The 23,335-nt window shown below is 37.0% G+C and overlaps 1 protein-coding gene across 2 annotated transcripts in view; it reads left to right on the plus strand.

Annotated features, from left to right (window-relative positions):
• STIM2 (stromal interaction molecule 2) overlaps positions 1 to 23,335 on the plus strand; it is a 189,491-nt gene that overhangs the window by 23,972 nt on the left and 142,184 nt on the right. The window lies entirely within an intron of this gene.

The following is a 23,335-nucleotide window of genomic DNA, read 5'->3' on the forward strand; positions in this document are numbered from 1 at the left end:
CCATGCCCGTTACCTCAGAAATAGTAAGAAATGCAAACCTTCCATAAACATTAATAATGTTTCATCTCGTGGGTACTTTATAATATACCATTCCTGTATGGTATGTATGTTGGATAACAGTTTTTTGATATAAATGTTATAAACATCCTTGTGCATAAACCTCTTCTGCTTTTTTGATTTTAAGGATATGTTCCAAAAGCATACTATTAGATCGATCTCTCTCTCTCTGTTTTTCCCACCAAATGCTTTCTGCAGAGATTGTGTGTTTGAGTGCTCATTGGTGTTTTCATTGAAAAAGAATCTTTGCTATTTTGCGTGAAGTATCATGTTTTCATTTCTTTGATTACTAAAGAGTTGAATTTTTCTCCTTTGTTCATTGTAAAGCACATTGCTCCTTGTGATTGGAGGTTAAAGTGGTTCCGGCAAATCTCTTCTCTTAAGAAACTAATGAGAGGATGGAGATTGATTCTTCCCTAACATACCATTATGGCGACTTTTCTAAAAATGTGTTTATCATTAAAAGGATTGAGCTTTATGATAGTTTAATAATGTGTTTCTGTTTTCTCCACTTTTTTTTACGTCATTGAAGTTTCATATGTTGGTACTTTTTTTTCCTCTTGTAATTCTTTGTTTCTTAAAATTCTTAATTTAACAGCTCAGATTGCTGAGGTATAACTCCCATGAAATGCTTGTTGCCTTTTTTTTTTCTGTTGCAAGTTCCTATGAATGTTGACCCTTTTCTCCAAATGATGAGGTCAGTGAGACCTCATTGCATAGTCAGTCTGCAGTTTGTGCCATTAGTTTCTGTGGCTTGAACTATCACATGTATATCCAGGGTCTGTCAGCACGTCTCCTAGACATGGGGCTGGTGAGTATAAAAAACTAATCTTCAGAGAAAGGGAGTATGTGGAGGGAGAGATAGCATAGAATAAAGGAAAGAACTGGGCTGTAGAATAGTATAAATGTTTATTTTTAAAAATTGTCTGTTATTTACTAACTCAAAGTCCTTCTGACATAATTTCCTCCTGGGGTGGGGGTGGGGGCAGGAATGAAATACTGAACTTTATCTTTCAGGGTCACAGTATTAAGTTATAATTACACACACACACACTGTATAACTTGTAATTTGATCTAGAGTAAATTAGCTGGTTTTTTTTTGTCGCAGTATTGAAACCATATTATATAAACATGGGCATGAAATGTCCAGGAAATTGCTTGAAGTGTGGAAAGTATACAATAAGTTATGTCACGGTGGACAAAGCAGTTTTAACAGATTCATTCTCTGTAACAAGACTGAAGCAGAAGTACAATTGTATAATTAAAATAAGGTATTGAAAGACTCTTGGAAGTTTAATTGAAAATGAAAATTTCCTCCTACATTTATTAATTTCTTTTAAGGAGACTTAATACTGTATCAAACAATGTTCCTTTTGTAATTGAGGAGAGAAAGCAGCCTGCAGATACTGGAATGTGTTGTTGCTCTGCTGAGTGAGATCTGTGAATTTGCAAGGTTGAGCGCTGTGCTATGAGGTTGATAGCTTAATTTCATAGTATATGCCCATCAAATTGATCCTCATGTTTATCTTATTCTTTGAAAAGTTATTGTTAACAATAGGATTTTCAAATTGTCACCTGGATTAACACTTTACAAGTGGTGAGCCTCACAGCAAACCAAGAAAATTTTTCAAGTAGGACTGAAATAATGGGATTAGTTATTTGTGTGGAAGAAAAGGTTTTTGCTCTAGAGTAGTCAGGTTTGAGAGTTTTAATCTCTCATCTTTAGAATTAACCAGTTCCTGTAAACATTCCTGAGTCCTTCCTTGCGCTAGACTCTGCTAGCTCTGGAAATGCAGAGTTGAATTTATAATCTAGTGTGGAAGAGCAGATATGTAAACAGATAACTAGAAATATGGTGATAATTGAGGTAGGTATAAAGAGTTGTGCGAGAATAAGGTGAAGGAAATAAAGGAAATGGGGCTCTGAAGTAAAATGGACTTAGACCATTTTAGTCAGGGTGAATAATATATCTACTCAACAGTGCTGTTGTGAGCCATAGATTAGTATGGGAAAAATAATTAGCACAATGTTTGATACATAGTAACTCTTACAAAGTATTAGCTTTAACTGTTGCTTTAATTGCTACTGTTTCTTCTAAGGATGATACACTGCTCTAGATGGTTATTTAATTCTTAAAGATATTTTGAACAGGGATTAAAAAAGAATCCAGCATGAAACTGCTGTATGATTTGCTGGAGAGTGTGGTACAGTGACTACCTTGGGAAATTCAAATATAAAGAAAACTAGCAGTTAATGATCCTTCTTTACAGAAAGGGTAATGTACAAGTTATTTTCAGAAGGGGCTCCATGTGTTTCAGTGTCCATTTGCCAGTTGGTTGCAGTAGAAACATCCTATTTATTTAGCATCATTGAGGACTTAAGTATTCCAGGTGTTTGAAGAGCCATCATTTATCTAGTACTTACTACATGTCAAATGCTGTTCTAAATGCCTTACATGAAGTAACTCATTTAGTCCTTACAACAAGCATATGAGGTGGATCCCCGTTTTATAGGCAATGTAACGGAAGCCCACAGAGAGTAAGTAAACTTGTAGATCACGGAGCTGGCAAGTGGTAGAGGCAGGATTCTAACAATAGACTCACATCCTTAACCATGATTCTCTTGCCTCTTAAGTAATGAACCTGACTCCTTTGAATAATAAAACCTGTTTTATTTCAAACATTTTGGAAGGAAGTTATGTCTAAATTGTATTACTTATTTCCCTTCCTTCTTAATTATACTATATGGAGTACAGTTTACTAGATACAAAGTTAGTATTAATGCGCATGAAGAAACAGATATTCTTAGACTATTGCACTGCCAAATATTTACTTTTTAGCTAGTTTTTAATTTAACATAACAGTATGGAAAGGGGCACAAATCATCAATACATAGCTAAGCTTTTTTTTCAAAGGGAATATTCCCATGCTCCCAGATCAAGAAACATAATATTACCTGCACACCAGAAATCCCTTACGCCCCTTTTAGCAGTACCTTTGTCTAAGGCTAACCGCTATCCTGACTTTAATACCGTAGATTAGTTTCCTGATTTTTATGAAATCATCATCATCTGATTATACTGCAGTGTTTTTTTTGGACAGCTGTTAAGTTTTTTGTATCTGCTAACGCTGGAAGATATGTATTAAAGCTTGTGTTCTGGTAAATATAGGTAGCGTGAAGATCCTTTGAGCAAAGTCTATAGAATTTTCTTTCTTTTTTTTTCATGGACAGGCTCCGGGAATCAAATCCAGGTCTCCGGCATGGCAGGCGAGAATTCTGCCACTGAGCCAGTGTTGCGCCTCCCACAGTTTTAATGTATGAAATTTGCATCTAACCTATCCAAGTTTACACGTGAACTTAAGCATCACGGTCCATCCCTTGTCTGCTTGGCTCCCATACTCACTTCCTTAACCCATACTTAATCTCTAAATATAAACAATTGCAGTACTCAACTGTCCTGTGTACAACCGGAAATACACTGACTTTTCCCAGAATAGGGTACAAGTCCTTGGGTAATCTTTACTCTTAAACTTGAAATCCTATAACTTAAATACTATGACATAAAGATAATACAACTTATGTCATATGGTAAAGGGATAGGGAAGAAAAGATATTTGCTTTATGTACATATACAAAAACATACTCAGAATAAAACAAGGAAGAAATAGTCATAACCATATGATCTGTAACTGATTATATGGTTATAGCTCGTATTTATAATTAACATCTTCCACTGTGCATTCCATATTTGTGTTTCTCTCAGCAAGTACCTCAGATGACCAAGGGTCTTTACCTTTTGGGTTGAGACAAAACTTTGTTCCTGAGAAGTTCTGGTCCATTAGTAGTCCTGCCTTTATTGGATTATTGCACTTTCCATTGTATTTGATCACAGGACATGGTGGTATTGAGGGGATCTGCTGTATACTAGGCACCTCTTCTCCATTGTGTAAATCCTGTTTCCCCTTAATAATCAGAATTAGTCACCCCAACCAGAACAATGCTCTTCTCTGCTTGTTGATTTAGAGGCATGAGGAGCTTGAAATGGCCACTTAACTTCCTGTTCAGTGGAATCATTGTGTCTCCGGTGGAAGCTCTTGTACTTTTGGAATTAAAACCTGTAATCCAGCAGATCTTAAGGTTGTCGGGACAGGGAGCAAATTTTTTTCTAATGGATCACTAAGGGTAATAGTAGTGCCACTCCTATTTTTACCCCTTGATTCCTGGACCCATGGTTCCTGGCTATGAGAGAAACAGCACCATAGAGTGGAACACTGATTTAGTGCACTTATAGCTTCCTATGGAACATTGTCCCAAGCCTGCAAGATATTGCTACCCAGTTGGCACCATAATTGAGTCTTTCAAAAGCCATTCTAACTGTTCTTTCAATCCACCTGCTTCAGGATGATGGGGCACATGGTAGAATCAGTGAATTCCATGAGCATGTCCTCATTCCCACACTTCATTTGCTGTGAAGTGTGCTCCTTGATCAGAAGCAGTGCAGTGTGAAATACCGTGACAGTGGATAAACTGTTCTGTAAGTCAGTGGATGATAGTTTTGGAAGAAGCATTGTATGCAGGAAAGGTAAACCCTTATCTGGAATAGTCTGTTCCACTTAGAATAAAACTCTGTTTCTTCCGTAATGGAAGTGGTCCAGTGTAATCAACCTGCCACCAGGTAGCATGCTGATCACCTCAGGGAATGGTGCTGTATCAGAGACTGAGTTTGCTCACTTCTGTCAGTTTGGGCACTCAGCAGTGGCGGTAGCCAAGTCAGCTTTGGTGAGTTCAAGTCCATGTTGCTGAGCCTGTGCATAACTTCCATCCCTACCACCATGGCCACTTTGTTCATAAGTCCATTGAGCAATGACAGGAGGGGTTTTGGAACCACTTGATTATTAAATCTTCCTCTGCTGAAATCACACTCTAGAAAGCATTCATTTGGGACACAAATATCTTCATGTTTTTTGCCCACTCAGAAAGTTCTGTCTGCATACCACTTTGTCACCAGTTTTCCAGTCATTTTCCAATGTATACATTGGCCACAGGCTATGAATCAGTATACAAAGGTACTTCTGGCCATTTCTCCTTCCAAGCAAAATGAACAACCAGGTGTGCCACTCAAAGTTCTGCCCACTGAGAAGATACCCCTTCACTACCCAGAAGGGCACCCAGCCTTCCCTTCTTCAAGGGACTGTGGGTCTATAAACTGTCTCAAATCTGATATTTGATTTTAAGGGGTTAGGACTCTCTAATTCAAGTTAGTCTTTTGTTCACTTAACTTAGAACTCTTCTCAAAGTTCTGCCCACTGAGAAGATACCCCTTCACTACCTTTTAATGATGTCCCAGAAAGGACTGTAGCACTGCAGCTGTCCACTTTGGGTGGTACCTGTATTTCATGCAAAAGCCTGTGTAATGCAGGCCAGAGTTTTCTCTTCCTCAGTCAACTGTTTGTAAGGAAATCTCTAAGGGACCATAACTATGGGCTGGGAAAGAGAAGGTAATGTGGCAGGAGTGGGGGCTGTGTAACTTCTTTGTGCTTTCAAGGTCTGCTCAAGCCCTATCTTGTATATATAACTTCCATTTTATGATAGAGTACCTCTCTGGATGCTCAACTTTATGGCTTGGTGGGGCAGACACCACCAAGTTCATTTTAGGCAGCTTGGGTCTCATGGTAACTTGGTGGCCCATGGTTAAGTGTTTTTTCCTAAAATCCAGTAATAGACCAAAAGCTGTTTCACAAAAGCAGTGTAGTTATCTGCAGAGGATAGCAGACTTTGCTTCCAAAGCCTAAAGGTCTGTGGTGTGATTCCTCTATAGAGTCCTGCTAGAAATTATGCCTCTTTTTTTGGTTATAGGAGGGGCCAGATACAATAGCTTTTATTGTACAGCTTAGAAGGTACACCTACCTGCCCCACATCACTGGACCCCTAGAAATTTCACTGAGGTGGAAGGAGCCTGAGTTTTTCTTGAATTTATCTTCCATCTTCTGACACAAATGCCTTACCAATAAGTCTAGAGTATTGCCTATTTCTTGCTCATTAGAGCCAATTGGTGTATCATCGGTATAATAGACCAGTGTGCTGTCTTTTTGAAGGGAGAAACAGCCAAGTTCTCTGCCAACTAGATTATGACGTAAGGCTGGTGAGTTGATACACCCCTGAGGTAGGACAGTGAAGGAGTATTGCTGGCATTGCCATCTGAACACAGTCTGTTTCTGGTGGTCTTTACTAACAGAAATTTAGAAAGAAACATTTTCCAGATCTGTAGCTGCATATATCAAGTACCAGGATGTGTGTTGATCTGCCCAAGCAGCGATACCACATCTGGGACAGTAGCTACAATTGGACTCGCCACCTGGTTAAGTGTATGATAATCCACTGCCATCCTCCAAAATCCATCTGTTTTTGATGTATTATTTTGCTAGGTAGAGGCAGTTCTAGTGGCTTCCCCTTGGCCTTTCCTACTATAAAAGCTCTCACTCCACAAATCAGGGAATGTATGTGGGGAGTCTGCCAGTTGCTGAGTATGTTTACTGTATGCGTTCTGGAACTGGGAAAATAATCACAGAATGGGTCTTGGGGAACTCTAGACCCACTGTGAGATGAATCTGAGCTAAAACTCCATTGATCACCTTATCTCCATTGGCCCCTGCTTTGACTATAGGTCACAGTAAAGTTTGGGTCTTGTGGAATTAATCATTTTTGAACCAGTGACTAATCCCTGAGATACCTGATCATTTTCTTTTTCTCATTGTACAGTTACCCTGGTAAAAGGCCACACTCTCTTTGAGGAAGGTTGGGAGGAAGATTAACAGTGTACATTTTTGGCAGTGTGGCAGGGTTCTTCCTCTAGGGCACCCAGCCTTCCCTTCTTCAAGGGGCTATGGGTCTATAAACTGTCTCAAATCTGGCATTTGATTTTAAGGGGCTAGGACTCTCTAATTCAAGTTAGTCTTTTGTTCACTTGACTTAGAACTCTTCTGCTTATACAGATCAAGTAAGAATTTTATAGACTTTCTATGTATTTTAGTTCTAGGTACCCCATGACCTACTAGCCAGTGCCATGGATTTGTGTGAGTCAGACTATTCTGATTACTACTTTGAGTCTACTGTCCATTATGGTAGCTACACCCACCTTGTCTTTAGGGTTTAAGGCCTGCCACTTGGCTACTGCTAACACAGGATCTAAATATCCCTGTTGTATTTAAGGATCCAGGTTCAGTGACAGCAGTTACACAGTAATATTTGACCTATGAAGAAGAGCCAACTTAGAGCTATTCAAGAATGATAGAGTTAGTCTCAGAAACTGATTACTCAATCCTGGTGAAAGTTGTGTCCTCTGGACATTCTTTGGGTGGGTGAGCATGTCTTACATGATAAATCCACCCCAACATTCAAATCTCTAAGCTTTTAGATCCACTCATGTACCTTATACTAGGGCAGTGTTGACTATAGGCCTTTTGGCCTGTGCTTTCAGCCATCCGTCTAAACTATTAGAGCCATTTCTTACTCCTTTGAGCTACAACATCGAATCCAGAGTCTCTGCTTAGTGGTCCTAAGTCAATAACTTTAGACTGATCAACTTTATGTCCTTTCCACCATTATCCCATGTCCTTAATATCCATTCCCACACATATTCCTTGGATTTCTGTCTATATAGATTGGAAAAATCATGCATTTTTTTTTTTGGTTTGTAGTGCACCTCCTTATGCTTCACACTTCGTTCCTCACCTTTTGAGACCTGTTGGGACTTCAGTTTATTTATAGGTCTAGAAGAAAAAGGGGTGGTGGGGTTGATCATGAAAAGGATTAGAAATGTCTTGGAAGACAACTACCACAGGGCATTCCATTGCAGTTTAATCTGGTGAAACAAAATTAATTTCTTTAGACAGGCATGAGTGCTATTTCCTGGGATGGGGGTGGGGGTGGTTATAGGTTTATCATGTATAGCAGGGCTAATTTCTTCAGGAGGAGGTTATACAGTTAATTCCTCAGGGCATTACAGGTTTTCTGCAAAGACTCAGCAAAATCTAGGGTTTCAGTGTCCCCACTGCCATCATTATGAACCCATTTGTCCCCATTCCAATTTTCAGGATCCCATTCCTTTCCAATTAATACCTTCGCTTTAATAGCAGACACCCTGCAAGGATGGGATTTCCATTTCCATTGTAATTCAGCCACTTGCACAGTGAGACTCTGGGTCTGGTTTTCAGAAATCTCAAGTCTGCAGCTATAGGAAGTAAGATTTTCTTTCATGGCACACAAAGACATTCATATCTTTCCTGTGGAGCTTAAGTTCAGAATATGAAACCTTGTGCTCGTTCCTTTCTTTTACAACTGAATCTAGGATGTTTAGGAACAACCAACCAACATCATTATTATTTTTTTAACTCCATAAAACTCTGTTAAGTTGTTAAAAGCACTCTCACCCAGAGCCTTTCCTCTTATAAGCATTTGTGATATTTTACTTATTTCTGTTGCCATCTCACAGCATGGACTGTCAGTGTTATCTCAGTTGTTAGAATCTGAATCTAATCAGATTAGAGAATCAGTTTTAAAAACCCCAGAACCAATCAGAAATCTCATCCTTAAGATTATGTTTTTCAAAAACTGCTCCCATACCAAGTCTATATTAGTTAAGGTTCTCCAGGGAAAGTGAATAGACAAGATATGTATGTGTGTGTGCACATATACATTATGTAAATATTATGAATTTTTTTTTTAAATAGAAATTGGCTATGCCACCGTGGGACTGGACAATTCCAAATTCTGTAGGGCAGGCTACAAGCTGGCAACTCTGATAAAGGTTTTCAATGAATTCCCCAGGAGAAACTGATAGAGATGAAAGTTCTTTCTGACTGCTGAAATCATCACTTCTCCCTGTAAGGCCTTAAACTGATTGGGTGAGATGTCTCTCATTATTGAAATCGGTCTCCTCATTTGATTGTAGATGTAATCAGCCATACATGTGATCAACTTACTGGTGATTTCAATCCACAGAATAGCTTGATAGTAACAATCATGCCAATGGTTACTTGACCCAACAACTGGACAAAATAACCTAACAAAGTTGACACATGAACCTAACATCACAAGTAAATATGTACTATATGAGGAGGTGATAAATGATATGGAGCAAAATTGAATTGATGAGGGGGCAAAGAGTGTCAGGCAGTGTGTATGTGTGTATTTGCTATTTTATATATGGTGGTCAGGGAAAACATCATAGGTGACATTTGAGAAAAGATCTAAGGGAAGTCTTGGAGGGACGGAATGATGTGGGCCATGAATTGGGCTCTGATATGGAGGATGCTTGGACTTTAAAAATATTTTTATTGAGAAATCTTCATACACATACATTCCGTACATGGCATACTGGCTCACAGTATCATCACGTAGTTGTGTATTCATCACCATAATCTTTTTTTTTTTTTTTAACATGACAGGCATCGGGAATTGAACCCGGGTCCTCTGGCATGGCAGGCAAGCATTCTCGCCTGCTGAGCCACCGTGGCCCGCCCATCTTTTTTTTTTTTTTTTTTAAGTAAAAGAGTAGGGATGGGAGGGTCAATGACTGAAGCATTCAAGGACCCTGTCTTCTTTTTCCACTCAGCTTTTATTCATGAATCATAACAGAAAACAGAAAGTGCATGCATGTTTAACCATAATCATTTTTTTTTTCACAATCACACAGTCACATTGTGAAAGCTATATCATTATATAATCATCGTCAAGAAACATGGCTACTGGAACACAGCTGTACATTTTCAGGCAGTTCCATCCAGCCTCTCCACCACACCTTGAATAGCAAGGTGATATCTACTGAATGCATAAGAATAACCTCCAGGATAACCTCTTGACTCTGTTTGGAATCTCTCAGCCATTGACACTTTGTCTCATTTCACTTTTCCCGCTTTTGGTCGAGAAGGTCTTCTCAGTCCCTTGATGCTGAGTCTCAGCTCATTCTAGGGTTTTTCTCAATCCCTTGATGCTGAGTCTCAGCTTAGTCTAGGATTTCTGTCCCACGTTGCCAGGAAGGTCCACACCCCTGGGAGTCATGTCCCACATAGACAGGGGGAGGGCGGTGAGTTTGCTTGTTATGTTGGCTGGAGAGAGAGGCCACATCTGAGCAAGAAAAGAGGTTCTCTTGTGGGTGACTCTTAGGCGTAATTTTAAGTAGGCTTGACCTATCCTTTGTGGGATTAAGTTTCATATGAACAAACCCCAAGACTGGGGGCTTGGCCAGTTGTCCACACTGCTTGTGAGAATATCCAGAATTCAACTTGGGGAAGTTGAATTTTCCCTCTTTCTCACCATTCCCTGAAGGGGACTTTGCAAGTACTTTTTTATTCACTGTTCAAATCACTCTGGGATTTATCGGGGCATCACTCTGGACAAACCAACAAAATACCATAATCATTTTTGAGAACATTTGTTATCACTCCAGAAAAAGAAATAAAAAGAATAAACTTATTCATACCATACCCTTTTCTCCTCCCTCTCATTGACACTAATATTTCCATCTCCCCAATTTATTTTACTCTTTGTTCCCCCCTTATTACTTATTTTTTTATCCATATTTCTTTACTCATCTGTCCATACACTGGATAAAAGGAGCAGCAGACTCAAAGTTTTCACAATCACACGGTCACATTGTAAAAGTTACCTCTTTATACAGTCATCTTCAAGAATCAAGGCTACTGTTAATTTAAATTTATTTTTAGATTAATCATTTGCAAATGACAGTATTTCATTTTGTTTTTCAAAAGTCTTCATTCCTTTCATTTCTTTTTCTTTCCTTACTGAAGTAGCATAGAACTCCAATAGTAGGTTGAGTAGAAGTGTAGATAATGGAACCTTTGTTTTGTTGCTTACCTCAGCGTGAACCTTTTCAACATTTCACTATTAAAAATAAAGCTTGGCTTAGTTTCCTTTTTTTTTTTTGGCATGGAAAGGCTTTGGGAATTGAACCCGGGTCTCCGGCATGGCAGGTGAGAATTCTGCCACTGAGCCACTGTTGCACCACCCTTGGCATAGGTTCTTAATGAAATTAAGGATGTATCCTTATATTGCTACTCACTTTTATTGTGCATTAATGTTTAATTTTTTGAATGCTTTTTTTGCAGCTATTCCTATGTTATGATTTTTCTACCTTTAATCTGCTAATGTGAATTACATTATTTGATTTTGTAATGTTAAGCTAGTCTTCCATACCTAGAATAAACTGAATTTTATCATGATGTATCGTAATCCTTTTTGTAGTGTGTTGGATTTAATTTGCTGCAATTTTTAGATTTTTAAATTTACGTTTATGAGTGTGGCTGGCTTTATAATTTTTATTTCTGCTTCTGTTTTTTGATTTTGATATCAGTATTATGCTAGCTTCATAAAATGATTTAAGGATGTTTCTTCTTTCTGTTCTTTGGAACAGTTACTGTAAGAGTGGAATTCCTTTTTCCCTGAATATTGTTAGATCTCACCAATGACCTATCTGGGCTTAGAGTTTTCTTTGTGGAAAAAAATTCCCAAATGGTTTAGTAAAAGTTTTCATTTTGTGAAGACTTTCAGGTAAAAGTAGTATCTTCCTGTGATGACAAATGTTCTTAGTTATAAATGGAAAATCCAGTCATTGATTAATGCTTTTTTATTGAATTACTTGAGGTATTTTGACTCCATGTTTTTGAGATGTTATATTCCAAATAATGTAAATAATTACATTTAATACCTTCATTTGAAAAAGTTTTAGTAGGTTATGTATTGTATTGCTTTAATGTAGTTGTTTAGATCTGGGCTTTAAGCTTTTCAGGTTTTTAAGATTTCTTTAAGAAATCTTGAAAGGACTTTGATCTAGATCTAGAGTCAAAGAACTTTTGGCTATGCCAGTTACTATCTTGAATATGTATCTAACTTCCTGGGCCTCAAATTTATGATTTGTAAGACAGATATCACATCTTCTTTCCTGAAGATTAACTGAGAAATGCTTTATAAACCGCAATTGTGCAAATGCAAGGTTTTAAAAATATTAACTGTAGGTCAGGTGCTTCAAGGAAAGTTAGAGGGGCTACACGGAATCTTTGAGATCTGTTTCAGTTTCTTCGTGTTGTAGGAAACTGAAGCTAGAGAAGCTAAGGAATGCTCAAGGTTATCCTTCACTAACTAGCATACTGAGCTAACTATACAACCCAGGCTTCCTGCTTCTCAGATCACTGGGCTTTTCTTCTTGTGCTCAACTTTTTATTGAGAGAAACTTTGACTACTTCAAGTACATGGTTCTTTGTATCATTCCCAAGAGGTTAGGTACAAAAGCACATGTGACATTAAGGGGAAAAGGAATTTTAAGACTTTAGTATCTTAAGTTGCCAGTAATTAAAACTGCTGTCAAAATAGTTATTGAATTTTTTTTTTCAGGATTCGGACAAAGAGAGCCTTGTCATACTTTTGAGGGATTAAAATTCAGTAATACAGTAAGAAGTAAGGCCTTGTATGATTACTGCATAACTTTGTACTTGAAATTCAGTTGAACTTTTACTTTAAAAATCATTACTTTAATAGAATTTTAGTAAGATTGTACCTTATGCTTAACATGAAAACTTTCCAGTTTGTGTTTGTGAAAAGTAGTTCCTCGAAATCCAGTTTTTTTTCCTAATTCCTTATTCTATCTAAATATACTGACAATGATCTCTTTTAACGTCTCTGCTTCTTAGATATATTATTTGAGCTTTGAAGATTCAGTATATTACTGTGTTTGTGACTTCTTACTCCTGTCCTCTCTTGCTGATGTAGTTAGTGTATACTGAAGCAAATAGCAGAATAAGGAGATCCCAGACTCAGACATTTACTGACTCCCACCCCCCACCCTCACCCTTTTCCCACTAGCTTTTTCTCCTGCCACCTCCTCCCCTTCTATTCTTTCCCTGTTACCCTTACCACTTCCTCTCCCTAGGGTACAGCCCATATTTCAGGTGCTAATCCCAGTTTTGCTTTCTTGTCTCATTTGAAAATCTCCTCTTTCCTTCCCTTCTTACCCTTCCTCTTTTGGGAACTTGGCTCCTTATGAAATAATGAGACAATCTATGGACACGTTAAAGGGAGAAGCCCAGGAATAGCTTTTGTGTTTAGTAACAGGTTTGCGGAGGCAATTTTAAAATCCCAAGCTTTCCCTGTGTGTAGCTTTGTAGGAAATGTGTGTAGCATAATTTAAATTAGTTTTTATTTTCACTTAAGTTATTTAATCACATTTGTATGTTTTTAGGGGCATTAACATTAAATGTTCATTTTATCAGTAGTTATTTTGAATAAAACTTTTCTAAGAACTGAGACTGTATTCTTTCTGTTTTAATAGTAATTTCTCTGTGAAGGATGGGGTTGATATAAGTAGTTAGAAATTATAAAAGTTATTCATAAAGTGTTGTAAGACTGGAGAATAGGAAACATCTGTTTAGGAAGGTCAAGAAAGCTTTATAGAGGGTGTGAGTCATTGGTGAAATGAATTCTTCAGAGATCAGAATGTGCCTTGTATTTCATGCTGTGGAGATTGGACTTTATCCTTTGGGGGATTAGGAGCTACTGAAGGGTTTTAAGCATAAGGATGATGTGATCATATTCGTATTCTAAAAAGATCTGGTGGCCTTGAAGGGGGATCTATTTGTATTGGGGTGATACCTCCGAGATGCCATAAATGTACATTTTTTTTTTAGTGAGAGGGAGTTTGTTCAAGGAATGCTATGGGAGAAGTGATGAGGTTATTTCTTAAGACATTGGTAGGAGATGGGAAGGAGGGAACTGCATTTGAGTGAGATTTCTCTGGTGGGAGTTGATTTGGTAACTGATTACATATGGGAAAGACTGTGTAGAAATCCACGGTCACTTCTGAATTTCTGCCTTTGAAGGCTAGATGAACATTGATGCCATCCTTCATTCAGAAAGAGTATGCTTTTGTGTTTTAGGGAAAAGGGGTAAAGAAGAAAGCAGCTCAGTTTTGTCCTTTAATGTTTCCCTACTCAATTACTTGTTTCCTGACTTTTCTCTGACCTTTTCTCCCCACCAGAATCATTTTAATTAAGCCCTAATTATAGCTAATATAAACTTTTAAATGTTCTGATTTATCTCTGGTACTAACTGTAATTCTATGTTCTCTTTTATAATGAAGTCTTTCTACTTAATTCATCTATTCTGTTACACATTTTTTCCTATTATTTAAAAATCTCTGATATTGGAGTTTGGGTTAAAGGTCATGACAGTATTATTTATTTATTTTTTATTTTTTATTAGAGAAATTGTGGGTTTACAGTGGAATCATGCATAAACTGCAGGATTCCCATATACCACCCCACCACCAACACTTGCATTCTTGTGGAAAATTTGCTGCAATTGATAACACTTTTTTTATAAGTTGCTCATATTTTAAGCAGTAGTTAAATTTTTTACAATAGATGAAAGATTTTTTTTTTTTTTTCTGGACACCTTTTTTTTTTATTAATTAAAAAAAGAATTAACAAAACAATTAGAAATCATTCCAATCTACATGTACAATCAGTAATTCTTAATAACATCACGTAGTTGCATATTCATCATTTCTTAGTACATTTGCATCGATTTAGAAAAAGAAATAAAAAGACAACAGAATAAGAATTAAAACAATAATAGAAAGAAAAAAAAAAAACAAAAAACAAAAACAAAAAACCTATACCTCACATGCAGCTTCATTCAGTGTTTTAACATAATTGCATTACAATTGGGTAGTATTGTGCTGTCCATTTCTGAGTTTTTATATCCAGTCCCGTTGTACAGTCTGTATCCCTTCAGCTCCAATTATCCCTTCTCTTTTTTTTTTTTTTTTAATTAACGGAAAAAAAGAAATTAACCCAACATTTAGAGATCATACCATTCTACATATGCAATCATTAATTCTTAACATCATCACATAGATGCATGATCATCATTTCTTAGTACATATGCATTAGTTTAGAAGAACTAGCAACATAACCGAAAAAGATATAGAATATTTATATAGAGAAAAAAATAAAAGTAATAATAGTAAAATCAAAACAAAACAAAACAAAACAAAACAAAAACCTATAGCTCAGATGCAGCTTCATTCAGTGTTTTAACATGATTACTTTACGATTAGGTATTATTGTGCTGTCCATTTTTGAGTTTTTTTTTTTTTATTAATCAAAAAAAAGAAAAGAAATTAACACAACATTTAGAAATCATTCCATTCTACAAATGCACTCAGTAATTCTTAGTATCATCACATAGATGTATGATCATCATTTCTTAGTACATTTGCATCGATTTAGGAAAAGAACTAGCAAAACAGCATAAAAAGATATAGAATGTTAATATAGAGAAGAGAATTAAAATAATAATACTAATAAAATATATATATATAAAAAAAGGAAAAAGAAAAAAAACAAAACCAAAAGATACAAACACACAAACAAACAAACAAAAAACCATATTTCAGGTGCAGCTTCATTCAGTGTTCCAACCTAGTTACATTACACTTAGGTATTATTGTGCTGTCCATTTTTGAGTTTTTGTATCTAGTCCTGTTGCACAGTCTGTATCCCTTCAGCTCCAATTACCCATTATCTTACCCTGTTTCTAACTCCTGCTGGTCTCTGTTACCAGTGATATATTCCAAGCTGATTCTCGAATGTCGGTTCACATCAGTGGGACCATACAGTATTTGTCCTTTAGTTTTTGGCTAGACTCACTCAGCATAATGTTCTCTAGGTCCATCCATGTTATTACATGCTTCATAAGTTTAGTCTGTCTTAAAGCTGCATAATATTCCATCGTAGGTATACGCCACAGTTTGTTTAGCCACTCGTCTGTTGATGAACATTTTGGCTGTTTCCATCTCTTTGCAATTGTAGATAATGCTGCTATAAACACTGGTGTGCAAATGTCCGTCTGTGTCTTTGCCCTTAAGTCCTTTGAGTAGATACCTAGCAGTGGTATTGCTGGGTCATAATCCATTCTGCCATTCTATGTCTTTTGATTGGGAAATTCAGTCCATTAACTTTTAGTATTATTACTGTTTGGATAATATTTTCCTTTACCATTTTGGCTTTTGTATTATATATATCATATCTGATTTTCCTTCTTTCTACACTTTACTCCATACCTCTCTCTTCTGTCTTTTCGTATCTGACTCTAGTGCTCCCTTTAGTATTTCTTGCAGAGCTGGTCTCCTGGTCACAAATTCTCTCAGTGACTTTTTGTCTATAAATGTTTTAATTTCTCCTTCATTTTTGAAGGACAATTTTGCTGGATATAGGAGTCTTGGTTGGCAGTTTTTCTCTTTTAGTAATTTAAATATATCATCCCACTGTCTTCTAGCTTCCATGGTTTCTGCTGAGAAATCTACACATAGTCTTATTGGGTTTCCCTTGTATGTGACAGATTGTTTTTCTCTTGCTGCTTTCAAGATCCTCTCTTTCTCTTTGAGCTCTGACATTCTAACTAGTAAGTGTCTTGGGGAATGCCTATTTGGGTCTATTCTCTTTGGGGTGCGCTGCACTTCTTGGATCTGCAAATTTAGGTCTTTCATAAGAGTTGGGAAATTTTCAGTGATAATTTCTTCCATTAGTTTTTCTCCTCCTTTTCCCTTCTCTTCTCCTTCTGGGACACCCACAACACGTATATTTGTGCGCTTCATATTGTCATTCAGTTCCCTGATCCCCTGCTCAAGTTTTTCCATTCTTTTCCCTATAGTTTCTCTTTCTTTTTGGAATTCAGATGTTCCATCCTCCAGTTCACTAATTGTAGCTTCTGTCTCTTTAGATCTACCATTGTAGGTATCCATTGTTTTTTCCATTTTTTCTTCTTTGTCCTTCACTCCCATAAGTTCTGTGATTTGTTTTCTCAGATTTTCTATTTCTTCTTTTTGTTCAGCCCATGTCTTCTTCATGTCCTCCCTCAATTTATTGATTTGGTTTTTGAAGAGTTTTTCCATTTCTGTTCGTATATTCAGCATTAGTTGTCTCAGCTCCTGTATCTCATTTGAACTATTGGTTTGTTCCTTTGACTGGGCCATATCTTCAATTTTCCGAGCGTCATTCATTATTTTCTGCTGGTGTCTGGGCATTTGATCAGATTTCCCTGGGTGTGGGACCCAGCTGGTTGAAAGGTTTTTCTGTGAAATCTCTGGGCTCTGTTTTTCTTTTCCTGCCCAGTAGGTGGCGCTCGTGGTGCTCGTCTGTCTGCACGGCAGTCGGCCCGGGAAACCGCGCGTGGAGGCGGGGGTCGCTGGCCCCGCGGCTTGGGAGAGTGCCGGTCCTAATTGCCCAGCTGGCCCGAAACGCAAAGCGTGACGGGAGGGCCCCGCTATCCAACGTTCCCAGTCAGACCGGGGAGCCACGTGTGTGGAGGGGACCCCAGTCGCCAGCCGCCCCGGCCGGGAAAACGTGCGCCCCTCGGGTATCTCACCGCAGCAGATTCTCCCTGCCCGTTCAGCTGTTCCAGAATGGGGTACGCTGTCTTTTTGGTCTCTGTCGTGACTCCGGGAGCTGTTTCGTATTGTTTCTGTTTCTTTAGTTGCTTTTCTGGAGGAGGAACTAAGACCCGCGCGTCTTACTAAGCCGCCATCTTCTCCGGAAGTCCCCTAGATGAAAGATTTTAAAATAGTACTGTAACTAACTGTTGTCCATACTTTAGGAAGGGGTGTTTTCCCCCATATTTCTGACCTGTTAATATTGTTATTACATATTTTTTCATGCATCTTTATTTTATTACTCATCTGTTCATATACTGGCTAAAGGGAATGCCAGTTACAAGGTTTTTAAAATCATATAGTCACATGATAAAAGCTATATAGTTATACAGTCATTAACAAAGATCACAGCTACTGGATTACAGTTCAACAATTTCAGGTATTTCCTTCTGGCTATTCTGACACTAAAAATGAAAAAGCATTATCTAGATAATGAGTCAGTAGTCATAATCATTTGTTTAATCCTAATTTCTCATTTACACCTCTTCCCTCTTATTTAATCATTCTCTTCAGGGATATTTGGGCAACGGCGATTTTAGCTTTGTGCTAAAATGGGTTGTCGACCTTATGGAGTAGAGGAATGAAATTTGCTGATGTTCTTGAGATTGATAACTGTATTTCAGGGATTATCTGGCATAGGAACAATCTGGAGGCCTTACATTTCTGAATTAATAAGCTTACTAAGCAAAATACTTACAGACATCTATAATCTTAGATAGGGCCCAAGTTATTCTTTAGGTTTTTCAGGAATGCTGTTGGTTGGGGCTTGGCATACTGTGGCAATTTGCAATATCTGGCTGAAGCTTGCAGGAGAGTAACATCCAGAATGACTTCTCGACTCTTATTTGAAATCTCTTAGCCATTGAAACTTAATTTTGTTTCATTTCTGTACCTCCTTTTGGTAAAGAAGGCATTATCAATCCCACACATGCCAGGGCCAGGCTCATTCCTGGGAGTCATGTCCATGTGGTAGGGGGAGGGTAATGAGTTTATTTGCAGATTGGCTTAGAAAGGTCATATCTGAGCAACAAAAGGGGCTCTCTGGGGATGACTCTTAGGCATAATCATAAGTATGCTTAACTTCCCCATTGCAGAAATAAGTTTCATAAGGGCAAGTCTCAAGATTGAGGGGTTGGCGTATTATTGGGAGTCTTTAATGCTTGAGAGAATATCAGGAATTCCCCAGGTGAGGAAGTTTAATAGTTCCACATTTTTTTCTCTGGTCCCTCAAGGGGACTTTGCAGATACTTTTTAATTTTCTTGCCCTAGAATACTGAGGAATATACCAGGGTATTTTTTTTTTTTATTAATTAACGGAAAAAAAGAAATTAACCCAACATTTAGAAATCATACCATTCTACATATGCAATCAGTAATTCTTAACATCATCACATAGATGCATGATCATTGTTTCTTAGTACATTTGCATTGGTTTAGAAGAACTAGCAACACAACAGAAAAAGATATAGAATGTTAATATAGAGAAAAAATATAAAAGTAATAATAATAGTAAAAAAACAAACAAAAAAAAACAAACCTATAGCTCAGATGCAGCTTCATTCAGTGTTTTAACATGATTACTTTACAATTAGGTATTATTGTGCTGTCCATTTTTGAGTTTTTGTATCTAGTCCTGTTGCACAGTCTGTATCCCTTCAGCTCTAATTACCCATTATCTTACCCTGTTTCTAACTCCTGCTGGACTCTGTTACCAATGACATATTCCAAGTTTATTCTCGAATGTCCGTTCACATCAGTGGGACCATACAGTATTTGTCCTTTAGTTTTTGGCTAGACTCACTCAGCATAATGTTCTCTAGGTCCATCCATGTTATTACATGCTTCATAAGTTTAGTCTGTCTTAAAGCTGCATAATATTCCATCATATGTATATACCACAGTTTGTTTAGCCACTCGTCTGTTGATGGAGATTTTGGCTGTTTCCATCTCTTTGCAATTGTAAATAACGCTGCTATAAACATTGGTGTGCAAATGTCCGTTTGTGTCTTTGCCCTTAAGTCCTTTGAGTAGATTCCCAGCAAAGGTATTGCTGGGTCGTATGGCAATTCTATATTCAGCTTTTTGAGGAACCTCCAAACTGCCTTCCACAGTGGTTGCACCTTTTGACATTCCCACCAACAGTGGATAAGTGTGCCTCTTTCACCGCATCCTCTCCAGCACTTGTCATTTTCTGTTTTGTTGATAATGGCCATTCTGGTGGGTGTGAGATGATATCTCATTGTGTTTTTGATTTGCATTTCTCTAATGGCCAGGGACATTGAGCATCTCTTCATGTGCCTTTTGGCCATTTGTATTTCCTGTTCTGAGAGGTGTCTATTCAAGTCTTTTTCCCATTTTGTAATTGGGTTGGCTGTCTTTTTGTTGTTGTTGAGTTGAACAATCTCTTTATAAATTCTGGATACTAGACCTTTATCTGATATGTCATTTCCAAATATTGTCTCCCATTGTGTAGGCTGTCTTTCTTTTTTTTTTTTTTTTTTTTTATAGAGTATTTTTTTTTATTAATTAAAAAAAGAATTAACAAAACATTTAGAAATCATTCCAATCTACATGTACAATCAGTAATTCTTAACAACATCACATAGTTGCATATTCATCATTTCTTAGTACATTTGCATCGATTTAGAAAAAGAAATAAAAAGACAACAGAATAAGAATTAAAACAAGAATAGAAAGAAAAAAAAACAAAAAAAACAAAAACAAAAAACCTATACCTCACATGCAGCTTCATTCAGTGTTTTAACATAATTGCATTACAATTGGGTAGTATTGTGCTGTCCATTTCTGAGTTTTTATATCCAGTCCCATTGTACAGTCTGTATCCCTTCAGCTCCAATTATCCCTTCTCTTTTTTTTTTTTTTTAATTAACGGAAAAAAAGAAATTAACCCAACATTTAGCGATCATACCATTCTACATATGCAATCAGTAATTCTTAACATCATCACATAGATGCATGATCATCATTTCTTAGTACATTTGCATTGGTTTAGAAGAACTAGCAACATAACCGAAAAAGATATAGAATGTTAATATAGAGAAAAAAATAAAAGTAATAATAGTAAAATCAAAACAAAACAAAACAAAACAAAACAAAAACCTATAGCTCAGATGCAGCTTCATTCAGTGTTTTAACATGATTACTTTACAATTAGGTATTATTGTGCTGTTCATTTTTGAGTTTTTGTATCTAGTCCTGTTGCACAGTCTGTATCCCTTCAGCTTCAATTACCCATTGTCTTACCCTGTTTCTAACTCCTGCTGAACTCTGTTACCAATGACATATTTCAAGTTTATTCTCGAATGTCCGTTCACATCAGTGGGACCATACAGTATTTGTCCTTTAGTTTTTGGCTGGATTCACTCAGCATAATATTCTCTAGGTCCATCCATGTTATTACATGGTTCATAAGTTTATCTTGTCTTAAAGCTGCATAATATTCCATCGTATGTATATACCACAGTTTGTTTAGCCACTCGTCTGTTGATGGACATTTTGGCTGTTTCCATCTCTTTGCAATTGTAAATAACGCTGCTATAAACATTGGTGTGCAAATGTCCGTTTGTGTCTTTGCCCTTAAGTCCTTTGAGTAGATACCTAGCAATGGTATTGCTGGGTCGTATGGCAATTCTATATTCAGCTTTTTGAGGAACCGCCAAACTGCCTTCCACAGTGGTTGCACCCTTTGACATTCCCACCAACAGTGGATAAGTGTGCCTCTTTCACCTCATCCTCTCCAGCACTTGTCATTTTCTGTTTTGTTGATAATGGCCATTCTGGTGGGTGTGAGATGATATCTCATTGTGTTTTTGATTTGCATTTCTCTAATGGCCAGGGACATTGAGCATCTCTTCATGTGCCTTTTGGCCATTTGTATTTCCTGTTCTGAGAGGTGTCTATTCAAGTCTTTTTCCCATTTTGTAATTGGGTTGGCTGTCTTTTTGTTGTTGTTGAGTTGAACAATCTCTTTATAAATTCTGGATACTAGACCTTTATCTGATATATCATTTCCAAATATTGTCTCCCATTGTGTAGGCTGTCTTTCTACTTTCTTGATGAAGTTCTTTGATGCACAAAAGTGTTTAATTTTGAGGAGCTCCCATTTATTTATTTCCTTCTTCAGTGTTCTTGCTTTAGGTTTAAGGTCCATAAAACCACCTCCAATTGTAAGTTTCATAAGATATCTCCCTACATTTTCCTCTAACTGTTTTATGGTCTTAGACCTAATGTTTAGATCTTTGATCCATTTTGAGTTAACTTTTTATACCAGGGTATTTTATTAACCTGTACGGTGTAATAAAATCTCATTCACTATTCTGGGGTCCATGTAATTAGATTGTTTATATACACTGACCAGAGAGGTTGAATTAGATCGTGTGCTACAGAAAATTTTAATTTTGGCCCAAGTAAACATCTCTTCCTTTGATCTCACACAAAAGTTGTAGTTTTAAAATACAGACAATATCATCCTTTATCCTGAATTCTGGTTTACCATAATCCTAACCAGATCCTTTTATCCATACCTCTAATAGAAGTCTGATCTCTTTTTTGACTTCTTTAACAGTTGCTGTATGGAGTATGCTGACTTTCAGAGCTGTAGAACTCTAAGTCTGAGTCTCAGGTATCATACAGATACCTAAAGTTATGTGTTATACACAAAGAACACAATATCTCAGAATTTAAAAACAGTTAAAACTCAGGAATAAATGTGACTGCTGTAAGAGCTTGCAATCTAGCAACGTTTACAGTGAGCCTTATTGAATATTCTGTACTCAGTCATTGATTGTCCAATCCCTGCCAACTTTCTGTCTGCTGATAACTATACTCTCGAATTTAATTCTCAGAATTTGCTCATTATAGTTAGTTTGTGTCAGTGAGGCCATACAATATTTGTCTTTTCACTTCTGGTATTTCACTCAACATCATGTCCTCAAAGTTCACTCACATAATTGCATGCCTCATGACTTCATTCATTTCTATAGCTGCACAATATTCTATCGTATGTATACACCACAGTTCACCTTTTCATTCATCATTAGATGTACCCTTAGGCTACTTCCATCCATTGGCAATCATGAAATGGCAGTGTTTTTGTTAATAGAACCTAAATAATGTGCATATCGAATTTGATGTCAGTTAGATTCAGTGGGCACTTTATTAGTGTTATGGTTTACTACTCTTTTTCAAGCATTTTTTATAACCAACATTGCTCTGCTTGTAGTCACTCCCAAATTTGGTTTCACTCTCACTGCTGTCATCATTATTACTATCACTATTTTCTGATCATTATTTCTTGAATGTCAACCCTGGATGTATCACCCACTTGTTCTAGGTGCTTTATGTATTATTTGAGCTTCATATTACCTGTAAGTGCTAGATAAAGGCTTTTGGGCTTTCTTAACCTTTTCCCATTAGTTCTCTGCTTTTTTCTGAAACAGTTCATTAAATGCTTAATAGTACACATCGTTGTGTAAAATCATCCTGGGGATTCTATAAGTCCTAATTTAGTACCTAATGAGATTTAAACTTTGAAGGAGTTCAGAGATCTTGACTTAAACTACTCACCAAACTTTATAATCCCATCTTCTGAATATTCCCAATTTTGGAGGATGTTCACTGACTCATAAGAAAACATGTTTTGTTTCTGAACAGTTCTATAGAAAAGTTCTCTTTTATGTTGATTGAAGATGTTTCCCAGATCTTGGTTTTAAAATTTTGTTTTATTATTTATATGAAGAATAGTGTGAGCAAAGC

This window comes from Tamandua tetradactyla, chromosome 19 (assembly GCF_023851605.1).
Source record: "Tamandua tetradactyla isolate mTamTet1 chromosome 19, mTamTet1.pri, whole genome shotgun sequence".
Lineage (NCBI taxonomy): Eukaryota > Metazoa > Chordata > Mammalia > Pilosa > Myrmecophagidae > Tamandua > Tamandua tetradactyla.